The sequence below is a fragment of the Anticarsia gemmatalis genome, chromosome 18, assembly GCF_050436995.1.
Source record: "Anticarsia gemmatalis isolate Benzon Research Colony breed Stoneville strain chromosome 18, ilAntGemm2 primary, whole genome shotgun sequence".
In the NCBI taxonomy this organism is placed as follows: domain Eukaryota; kingdom Metazoa; phylum Arthropoda; class Insecta; order Lepidoptera; family Erebidae; genus Anticarsia; species Anticarsia gemmatalis.
In genome coordinates this window covers 1851808-1864432 of record NC_134762.1, presented here as the reverse complement: position 1 = coordinate 1864432, position 12625 = coordinate 1851808, and the positions used below count along the sequence as shown (strand labels likewise).

General features: G+C 34.2%; 1 protein-coding gene across 1 annotated transcript in view; it reads right to left on the bottom strand.

Annotated features, from left to right (window-relative positions):
* Positions 1-12625, bottom strand: part of kek5 (leucine-rich repeat, immunoglobulin-like domain-containing kekkon 5 protein) — a 293821-nt gene that overhangs the window by 80959 nt on the left and 200237 nt on the right. Inside the window, exon 2 of the mRNA XM_076125827.1 lies at positions 6692-6736. The gene's annotated coding sequence lies outside the window, so the exon portion shown is untranslated. The remainder of the gene's footprint in view (positions 1-6691; positions 6737-12625) is intronic.

Here is a 12625-nt window from a genome sequence, read left to right as displayed (position 1 = left end):
TGTGTTTTATTATAGTAAATCTATGTGGAATAGTAGATACGCATTCTAAACGCAATAATTACTATTGTACAGTACAACATACATGAATTAATGTAACAGCTTTTTTATGTGCTAGGTTTTACTCCTTTTCTAGAACTATTTACTATAATAGACAATAATTGTAAAATAAGTACAATGTCTTCTTACTTATTTTAAGTTAAGTACGTTTATTTTACAAAAATGAGCATCTCAACCTAAAACCAAACTGCTGCATCAAGTATTTTTTTTAAAAACCTGTCTTTATTTTAATTTTCAAGTTCGCTTTCACCTATACCTTGCGCTGACATTCCCACAAAACATCCATCAAGCACGCCCGCCTAAGACTAATTACACAGAATGATTTACTAACTGCATTCTAAATGCGGATTCTCTCACTTTTTAAACTGTTTCAACCGACAACAAGTATCCAGCTGGTAACGCTTTGATCGTTATGTTTGCTTCCTATGACTGATTTAAGAGGTTTAAATGTGAAAAGTGAAATGTAGAATTGAGGAAGTTTCTTCTTGTATTTTTGAGCATTAGTGTTACTGGTATTTCCTAATCGCAGACCACGACTACACAGTGCACGCTTAAATAAGGCAATCTGATAGTACGATGATCGTATTCAGTTTCTAATAATAAAATAATATTAATTTGAAAGTTAATCGTATTAAATAATGTAGAATATAAAAAAGATTCTTCCTTTCATATGCATATTAAACAAAGCTTCGTTGTTTATATTTTGATGCCTATATAACTTAGCTGAAGACTCCTACGAGATATGTTTCAAAAGAAATTGAAAAATCTGCCTGACGTAGCGTCAAATCTGAAGCCCTGTGATGACAAGAACCACACACTCTTGGACCACAGATACAGTTCATAAAAAAAAGTATTTGTAAATACTCAAGAGTACAATCAGGGTCTTATGATGATCAGTCCCACGTTGCCTTGAAGGCTAGAAATATCTTAAAATAAAATCACACAAAGTCTATGTACGTCATATTTTCAACTGGTTTCATCATTGTAAGTCTTTTAACTTCAACAATGAAGGACAATTGATTTTATTAATTGAATGGAGCGGGTTCCTAGTTAACTGAACAGATTGATGGATCTGCGTGGTTAAGTGTTTTAGTGCCCCGGTCGTAAAGGTCATTGACGTTTTTACTAGCGACAACTACTATTAAATACACTACACTACAGTTAAATAACATAGTAGATATTACGTAACATTGCTGCGTCCTTGTCTATATATTTTATTTGATTAGATAAAAATCCTATAATTATTATTATGTTAAATTCCGAAGCGAAGTAGACGCTGGTTGAACTTTAATGTAAGAAGAGAAGCATCGGAAGACCTGTGGCAAGACAGGTTATTGACTTATTTAAGTTTATTGAAAAGAAAAGTTGTGAATGATGATAATGAGATTAGTAAGACCGAGTAATGTCTCAATTAAAATATTATTTACTATAGATACGACTGCAATCAGCAATAAACTAAAAGATAATCATCCCTGAGCCGAAAAAGTATATCCAAAAAGGAACGGAGCCGAAATTACGTAAGCAAAACTGCAAACGTTAGCTAGTCTTAAATAAACCGGCAGAAATATACAAACGACGGCATTTCGTATGCGGCGCGGGTAAGTAAGAAGCGTAATAATTTTAATGTACCGTACAAGGTTCCTTACTCGGATGAAGGAAAAATACCAAGTACTTATGAACTGACTAAATTGTTTACGTTTTGGAGATTATCACGTTCAGAGAAATACGCCCGATGCACATGTAAATATTACCATGGTTAAGAAAAATTAAGTGTTCTTTATAGTTTAGTATGTCAAATTATTTTAAAACACATGAAGCCAAAAAACGATACACACGATTGTCAAAAATATAACACAAAGAGAAAAGACCACTATACTGGGCAGTATAACAACTCCTATGTATGGATGTGAATGAAAGCAAGGGAAGTTTGTAAGGATCGTACCAAGTGGCGTTCTTTGGTCTCAGCCTCTACATCTATGAGAAAAAAGCGTGTGACGTATGTCAATAACAACCGTATTACTATCGACCAGCGACAACTGGCTAGCTATCGAAAATTTTTATTAAAAATCTGATCAGCGTCGCTAGCGGGCGTTGTTGGAACTATTTTACCAGTACATTTTAAATGTCAAACTTCCAGTACTCGATGACACAGCCTGCACAGAATCGCGCTACTGATATCTTATTAACTGTTTCGTGTACGAAGATGCCTTGTTTTTACATAAATACAACTAACTTAGACGCAGGAGTACTAAACGAAGTTTTCCTCAACGATTATTTTCCAATGAGTGTCAACGGGATATAAATAACGATATCCCGTCCAAAGCTTTGTTTCCCATCAGTTGATCTTGATTGATCAGATAATATCTTGTCAAATAACATGAAACTGAGCACATCAGCTGTTCATTGTCCCGAATGATTCGTCTAACACGGTTTACCGATCAGTTAAAAAAGGTTCTGTTGGAAAAATAACACGAAATAACGAACAATGGGTTCGTGGAATATGTATTAGAATTAACACATACAATATTGTTATTAGAATATTCAAATATATCAATTGATCGACGATACTGACATACCTATTTACAATTTTGAAGCTTTCGCGATGCATATTTACTAGATATTTCAGTTAGTTTGCGACAAAAACAAATGTAAGCTGTGCCGAAACGTCAAGTAATCGAAGGTTAATGCATGTCTTTTTAAGATTAAATATGAATATTCTACATAAAACTACTAGGATAGGAATAAGAATTATTGTATAAATGTTATATCGACATAGAAAATAGAGGGAAATCTGGTAAAAAAATACGCTTTACTTAATTGCGGGTGAACTTTAAAAAGGAGTCAAGTTTTCAATCTCGAAGATATAAAAACCTGTAAATAAACGAAATTCAAAGCAAAAAAAACTATTTATATAAAACAATCTAATAGATCTACTATTCTAAGAGCTTTCAAATTAAATTCCTCCCACAAAAACAAAAAATCACGCACACCAAGTTAATTTCGAACTACCCTCAAGTAAAAACAGCAATATCGTGTAATGGAATGATAAAAAACGTTCAAGTAATCACCCTTAGGTTGACAGATAAAAAAACATTAGACATATAAGACACTGTTCTGTAAAAAATATCACTTGGAAAAGTAATGGTTGTGTGTAAGTCATATTGGCATGGAACTCAGTGCGTTTATGGTACCAGCTTTTTAATTGCACGGTAGCGTTTTCGCTTTATTTAGCTATTTTGTTATCAATCTAAATATAGAGATAAAGATGTGTAAGTCATTATTGTTATGGAACTCAGTGCGTTTTACGCTTATGGTACCAGCTTTTTAATTGCACGGTAGCGTTTCCGCTTTATTTAGTTATTGTGTTATTTCTAAATATAATAACTCAAAGGTGACAATAAACTGACATAGTGATCTAGAAACGCATAGTCTGAACCACAGACGGATCGGGCTGACATTTGGCATGCAGATAGATGTTATGACGAAGACATCCGCTAAGATGTTGATCAATTCTACTTTTGATAAGATAGGGTATGAAAGTTTGTGTGAAAATTCTGTCCTTAGTCATAAACCACGGATGAAGTCGCGGGCAAAAGCTAGTTCTAACGTATAAACAACAGACTGCATCTGTGGTCTGGTTGGTGTGGTGTATTGCATACGACTGCTGATTATGGAACTAAAGATCAGAGTTTGATTGCCAGACCAGGCATAGTACTATCGGTGTTTTCAAAATGTATATTTGAATATTTCTCAGCAAAGCTACTTTATGTATCCATTGATAATATATAACATTTTGATAACTCTAATCCACACATGCCATGTTTATGTGGAGATAGAAAATGGTATTATACAGTCTTTGATAATCAAGGAAAAATGCAGGTTTGTATCTAAAAATACTACAGTAGTTTCAAAAATATTTTTCAAACAAAGAAACCACTACATATTATGAAAGCGGACAATAAATCCCAACTTCTACTTCCATTTTTCAAGTTTCAAATAAAAGTACATGCCACAAAGACAAACATACGTAAAAATGTATGTATACAGTTTTGTGAACTGTATTTTAAAATTTTCCAATATAAATTTATGAACGAAAATATCATTGGACAACTCACACATGGTCATTTGATTCTAGAAAAATAAATATCTGTAGATAGATATTCTACAGCCTGCACCATAGGAGTTACCAGAGTTTGACATAAATAATGTGCTTAAAAATTTGTTCCTACGGCATCCGCTAGAGGCGCTGAAGAGTTTTCATTGTTTTTTTTTCAATAGCAAGACGTATGAATTGACAACTCCCGCATTAAGATTTGATCTTGTGTCGCGGCGACTTTTACAAACATACAAACAACAGTCACTAAGTCCAACCAGACCCGAAACAATTATATGTGGATCGCACATATAATTGTTCCTTGTGAGAATCGAATCCACGACCTCCCGACGCAATGGTAGCGGTGTGGTGACCTAAACCACTGCGCTACGGAGGCAGTCAAGTCTCTAGTGTGATATACTACAGCCTGTGCCATAAGAGTTACCAGAGTTTGATATAAAGAATGTGTTTAAAAATTTTTTCCTACGGCATCCGCCAGAGGCGCTGATTTTTATTTTATACTAGAAGGGAATCGCTCTACAGTATGAACATGTTGCACGAGTTATGCTCGTGACTGTACCTTCCTTACATAAAGAGCTTATATGTTTGGTTCTCAAACATTACAAGTAGTTTGCAAGTTTGACCGCTACAAAGTGCATTTAATTAATTAAACTATGCCTGTATATTGTGTTTCTACCTTGTTATGAATAGGAAAACTTTGAAAGCTAGCTTTTGTGAAGTTAAAATAACCATGAGAATCGATTTTATATCAATATCGAGCCACGCCATGAAAAAATATTTTGTTTTTAATTAAAATCTAGCTGAATCTCGCGGCTCTCAGCTCTGCCTTCTTGCGATGGGAACACATCAACCAACTAGCTCATGAAATATACTTTGCGACCCATCCGTATACCCTACAAATTTACACAAAAAAACTATGAACATCGGCCTAGTCGTTTCGGAGATGTGTGACCACAAACACGGTGACCTGAGATTCTAATATCACATTGTTAAGCACCTCAACTCGATACTAGAAAAAAACATTTTTTCTAACTTTCTACACATACAACTCAATAGTAATGAAAGTATGATTTGTCCTTCTAGCATTTTATCCAAACCACGCGTATTATTTGGAACAGAACGTAAAAAGAACTCATGAGAATAAGCAAAGACCTTGAAACTAACAATCCCAATAGATTTGTCTTACTTTATTTATCATGTTTTGACAATATACGATGGACAGTCACGGTTTATCCTGTATACAAGATGAATGGCTATTGGGAGCGAAATCCTTTGAGAAAACCAATGATAATGGATAGTCTTGATGGCTAAGTCATAGTTAAAGCTTTCTGAATTGTTATATGTTGTTAACAATAAATCAGAGGTTTTTTAACGCCCTTTTTTTAGATTGCTCCTTTGCTGGCGTTCTAAATTGTCTTATACTAACGACTATCGAAAACAAGCTTGCTAGCTGCAGACGTTTTTTTATGATACTATGATTAGCGCCCCTAGCGAGTGCAATTGAAACTAATTATGAAAAACGAGTACATGTAAACGTTTAACTCATGTACTTACTGCAGAAAATTGCTTGACGGATTTGTTAAAATGTTGTCACAATAAAAGCACTCCCAAGAAATTCCTCATCAACACTAAATCCACTCCATATCTAGAAGTTGTTTGAAAACGCTATGCCATATCGAAATGACTAAAAGTATGTAAATTGCCACCTAATAAGGATTGTAAATAAAATCTAGGGTAATAGCCACAGATTAGATAATTAACCGGCATGTATGGTTAAGGTCGACATACTTTTGCAGTCGTTAGTGGTTCTCCTAAAACGATTATGTGTTTAGATTAAACCGCGGCTAATGTTTGTACATAGTACTGTAACGCGATTCTCTGCAGTTAGTACTATCGAGTATCGAGAGCTTGACATTTAAAAATACCAACCTAACCTACCTGATAGTACCTACGTCGCCTGCTAGAGGCACTAATAAAATTTCATACAAAACATCTCGATAGTTTGCCGGTGGTCGATAGTCGATATTGATAGAGAATCGCGCTACGATTGAATTTGAAATTTTGTTCTAGAAAATATACATTACGCATATTGTTGTCTTAGATATGCAAGTTGCGTATATTAGAGCGCGGATTACCGATATTATGACAGTCGACTACAATCAACTATCGACAACTGGCTAACTATAAAAAAATTGAAATCCCGCTCAGGACCCCTAGAGGGAGTCGTAGGTTAGTACCTACGACTCCCTCTAGGGGTCCGTTTAAGTACATTTTAAATGTCAAAATTTCGATACCCCATAGTACCGAATGTATAAAATCGGAATCGCGAGCATTTGATATTCTAAATTATTGGAAAAATAATATAAAAATTCTTGCGGAAGGTATGCTGACTAAATTTTCTATATATTTTCTATAGTTTGGTCGATAGTTGTAGGAAATTGCCCCTCCAGATACGTTACGTGTTTGAAGATGAAAACGAAACTTTACTAGAAATTCTGTCGAGAATTCTCGAAGACTTACCTTTCTATATTTATTTTGTCTCCGTTTCACAAGGGCTGTTCACATCTGAAATAAAGAAAACAATGTTATATAATAGTTTTTCTGTTTTTATTACCTAACATAGGTCTCTTATTTCTTCTTCTAACATAATATCATATTAGTATCCTTGGAGACTTATATAAACGTATTTTTGTCTGTTTTTCATACTTTCTGATAATTTCAGGCCTCATTATATATTAGGTCGGGAAAAAGTCTTTTCGCATTATAGTATGTATGAACTTGTCATAAAATCTCTTTGGTTTCAAGAATCACAAATGAGTACACGGTTCATTAGGTTTCTTTCAGTGAGCTCGTCAGGTACTCAAATATCGAGCTTTTTTGTGTAGAGAAAAGATTTTATTTCAAGTTCATACATACTATAATGCGAAAAGACTTTTTCCCCGGCCTTACACATTTAACTTGTTACAGAACACATTTTGAAACTTTTTCATATGAAAAATCAAATAAGGCTCGGGACATCGTAATCAGGAGCCCCATTAATCACTCTGGTTTACCCCTTATGGTATCTTTTAGAGATATCCCCTGTTACCTATTTTCATATGTGATATTCAGTGGTGCGATTTTCTACGCTACTTTTGTAAAAACTTCGTATTTGAGATTAATTATTTGAACGTAAATCATATCACGTATCTCAGTTGACAATTATTTGAAAGCCACTATGCTGTACATTGTTTTCTCCCTTGGATTTGAGTGATTAACATGTTATGACAATCAGCAATATAGTGAGTAGTGACCATCAATTTGACGTACACTATTTGTCAACTGAGATAAGTAAGATACAGTTATTTTGAAATGTGTTACGGGAGGTGATACATTTTACACATAAAAATTCATACGTTATTGACTGAAACTTGAAATAATTGACTCGGTAGGTTAGAAATCACCCCTTCCCACGCTTTAGATAATTCCTCAAAAGACTTGGTATATTTTGTAGTCAAGTATATTCAGCAACAATCTAAAGGGGTAATTTTGCAGTCAGTCTGTCGTTACTTTGGCGGTTCGAAATTAGTTTGAAAGATCAATAGTTTGTCCAGCAGTTTGGTAAACATAAATTATTCCAGACTGTATTCAAATCTTACTTGTCCTCTATTAGATACGACTAACATGGTAATGGCGAAACGCGTTTGTATTTCATACACCTCTTAACTTTCGGATAAAACAAGAGTGATGTTACATCAAATGTAAATACTTGTTTATGTATAAATTGATCAATATAATTATGCAAGACATTTTTTTTTCATTGAACATAATATATTTAATTATAAAAATTATAGGCAATTCGATTCTTATCACGATAAAGTACATAATAATATGAATCTATTTCCTTAAAATTATACCCAAGAAACCTGTAGCGCGATTTTCTATCATTTTCGACTATCGACAACCGGATAGCTATCGAGAAGTTTTGTATGAAAATCAAATCAGCGCCTCTGGTGAGCGTCGGAGGAACTATTTTGGCAGTACATTTTAAATGTCAAACTCTCGATACACGAAACTACTGATTTTACAGTCGACCCAAACAAAATCACAGTCAATACCTAATAATATTTCTATACGTAATTGGTGGCGAAACCGCAAGATATTTGTTATCGCCTCTATTTATTTATCGTGTCGATAATTTATCAGTTTATCAGCTTTGACAGGAGACAATTAGTAGTGTATTAATAGTAGGCTGATAGGACGTGGGAACAGACGGCTGGACGCACAAACAATAGGTCTGGCCCATTCAGTGGTAGTGATACCATGATGTTTGTAAATCTGAATAGATTTAATTGTTACATTTTGTAGTCTCAAAAGGTTTTGTTTCAACAAATACTTCACAAATTTAAGTCGTGAAATTTTTTACGGTTGCATGTATTTTATGTAAAGTAATATGTGAATTATTGGACAAACATTTTACTTTGGAATGCTTGACGATTCGGTCACAGGTTGATTGAAAATTGGAAGTAACCTGTCAACAAAAGGGCCATTTGTCGTTTGTACAGAATGAAACAAATATTGTCTTACTCACCTAATAAAGTTGCGCGTATTTTAGAAATCCATTTCTGAATTTAAAATGTAACAAAATATGTCTGGACGTATTGGCATTACAGGCTGATTACATACAGACATACATAATTTAGGAACAAGGTGTCTTTGATTAACATAATTGCATTTTTTTCACAGACCGAAACGCGTGCAATCGCGGTTTTAGCTCCACTGTTCGGTACAAAAAATTCTATAACAATTAATTTGTAAAGTCTTACGAAAACTCAACCGCATGGTGACAGTATTCCCGTCCCATTCACATTTATAATTAATGTGGGGTACACGTCTGTATATAATTATGTGCATTCAACCCCGTGGTTTAAACGATGGCGTCTGATACCGTGCCGTGATTTGTGACCTTTGTCACTCGGTTTCTGGTAATACGTGTAGATAGTAATAATTAAGTTAAGCTTTCAATAATAATACAAGACCAATGCAATTAACGTATCTGTACAAACATTATAGTCTGTTATTCTGTCTTATTGAAGTTTTAACGGCTAAACTGCCAAGCTGATTTTGATGTAATCTAGCTACAAGATAGTTCGAGCCGCGGCATCGAACATAAGCTATTGTTCTTAAATCAACCCCAAAACCCCAAATCCAATCCAATCCAAAGCTTTTTTTATTTTACGATAATTGCCAGTAGCGCATTACCGGCCAGCTAGTTAAACTATAATATTTCAAACAATGAAATACTGCTATTATTTTGTATACTTAATTACACCAAGTACCCTCCGATTTATGCCAAAAACCTATCAATTTACTTCACACGCTTCAATATAGATCGTGAAAAACACTTTCAGTAAGGCTTCAAAGCCTAGCAGATTTCGCTTAAATGCAAAAATGTTCTAGACTTTTCGAAACTGTATGGGCCGTTAGGCAGAAAGGCCATCCAACTTTACTAGATTTGACTCTTGAACGGTAAAATTGGGTATTACATGTAGTGTCTGTTCTAGTGAAATTGAATTTAAGTTTGAGTGCTGTTCAACTCTTTAATTTACTAATTGATACTTTAAATTTTAAAGCGTAAGTATCTCTTGATTATTATGCTTTAATAGCGAAACAGCTTAACTAATTCAGATTAAATTGGACTAGTTGATAGACTATTTAGCTGGGATGTGGATCATTGTCCAAGCAGGCAATGGTCTACGCAGATTAAGCCTTGCATTAGGCTAAGTTTATATGACCGCGCGGAACTTTCGACCTAGCGGCACAAGATCGAAGTAAACAGCTAGTATCGTCTACATCACCGCGCAATACCGCGCGTCGAGCTACGATCCACGCGCTAGTTCTTGAACCGCGAGTAACCACGCGGTTTCTCCGTTCTGTTACCGCGCGGTGATGTAGACAATACTAGCTGCTTACTCCGATCATATACCGCGCGGTCGAAAGTTCCGCGCGGTCATAAGAACTTAGCCTTAGAGCTACAATATTGATAAATGTAGAGGCTCGCCTGAAAACCCCGTTCGTCGCTCTAAGGCATTTCGTCAACCATTTTGTTATTTTTTGCTTAAACTATCTACGCAGAGCAGAGACACTGGCATAATCAAGTATATTAAATATTACTTATTGGTATCATAATGTTATCACTTGTGTAGGCGTTACGTTAAAAGCCTCAACCCACAGAAGCGATACCGAAAGCGAAGCGGAGGCGGAGGTTTATGAAATACTACGTCATATTAAAAACTAAATTGTCATAGAATATTATAAAAATATAATTACTAAGAAACCCGCGTGGTGGCGCTTGCGTAAAAAAATTACAAGTCCTTATTAATTCAGGTAGAAAATGCCACTAGCATTTACTCCGGCTTAATACATTTGAGGCATAAAGTTTTAAATAAATGATATATACAGCCGAATATAGCATTTTTTAAAGTAGTTTGTTCGTTTCCACGTCTTCAACAATCTTAAAATTTTGTAAAAACTGTTCAGTTGTTTAGTCGAAAAGCGTAACAAACAGACCGATTTTCGCATGTATTATATTGGTATGTTTTAATGTAAAGTAACCAATCAAGATTTACTTTGACAAAATACTAAACTTGTCTGTGTAATGAGATTTTTAAAACCTGAAATAACACGTATTATGTAGGTACAGACGTAAAATTTTATAGCAAGTAGATAAAAACTTTATTTCGTAGACACTATTTTAGCAAAATATACTATTTCGTGGTATTATATTAAGGCTTGAATTTCTTGCTTAAAATATTTTAGATATATTTTCCACGTTTATAATAACAATTATCAAGCGCTTATATTACTGACAAGGATTTATGTTAACAACAATTTTGCGATCAGTTTTGCTATCTAATATTTAAAATTCTCGCGTCACAGTTTCGATTCTCCTGAACCCTTGAACTGAACCTGAACCCACCGATTCTCATGAAACCTTGTGAGCATATTGAGTAGGTCTGAGAATCGGCCAACATCTATTTTTCATGCCTCTAAGTAGCACTATTTAAAAAAAAATGGCAAAACAACGTTTGCCGGGTCAGCTAGTTTTTTTATAAAATCTTTTCACAAATACTTTAATCTTCCAATAAGAAATCAAGAGTCCAGATTCCAATCATAAATTACTAAGGCAACTTATTTTGCTACACCTCTACAACAAAAAGATTAAAATGTTACTCAAAAATGTATAGCATTCTTATTTTTCTTCTAACTAGCTGACCCGCGCAACTTCGCTTGCGTCACATAAGAGAGAATGGGACAAAAAATTCCCCGTTTTTGTAACATTTTTCACTACTGCTCTGCCCCTATTGGTCGTAGCGTGATAGTATATAGCCTATAGCCTTTCTCGATAAATGGGCTATCTAACACCGAAATAATTTTTCAAATTGGACCAGTAGTTCCTGAGATTAGCGCGTTCAAACAAACAAACAATCAAACTAATAAACTCTTCAGCTTTATAATATTAGTATAGATTACAATCTCCCTCGTGATCTAAAACTAATTAACTACAATCTAGAACACAAATGAACAATAAATATTAAAATATACTGAACATATCAGCTATTAGGTTTTTAAGACTTACATTAAAATCTAGACTAGTAAAACGTAGTTCTAAATCTAGATATACAGAATAAGCCGTCGGCTTCAGGGCTAGATCAGACAATGCTATTATTTGTTAATCTTTTTGTTCTTATAAACTTTAATTTAGTGAATGAGAAATAAATTATTTAATTCGTATAAAGAGATCAGTTTGAAGATAAATAAATAAGTTAATGATTAGGTATTCTTTTATTCTGTGTTTTAATTGTTCATTTATTCGAGGAGTATACAAGAAGAATAGCCAATTTTATAGTTTACTAGCTGACCCGGCAAACGTTGTTTTGCCATAAAAATTAAATAAAAAACATTGTCCAGCGGACAAAATTGTGAATCTAAACCATTCTCAAATCCCCTTGAACACACACAAAAAATGTCATCAAAATCGGTCCAGTCGTTTAAGAGAAGTTCAGTGACATACACACTTACAGAATAATTATATATATAAAGATAAATAAGTCAGATAACCTATCTGGTATGTAGATAAAGTGGCAACAAATGTATTAAAAGAACCATTAAAACTTAATCGGTTTAGGTTATTATGTAATTTCGCTCTATTTTAGCCATCAATCAGTTTACGATGAAATACGTTAATCAGATTTGCCAAGATACCAATAGAAATGCACATAAACTTATTTGTAACAAGGCGGTACAAGTGTAAAGCTTAAAAACGTTAACCGAATATGAGCTGAATAACAAAAAAAGAAAGACCTTCTGCTTCATCTTGTTAAACAGTAGCGCGATTCTGTACAGTCTGTACCATCGAGTACCGAGATTTTGACATTTAAAATGTACTGCAAATATAGTTCCTTCTCCTTCCGC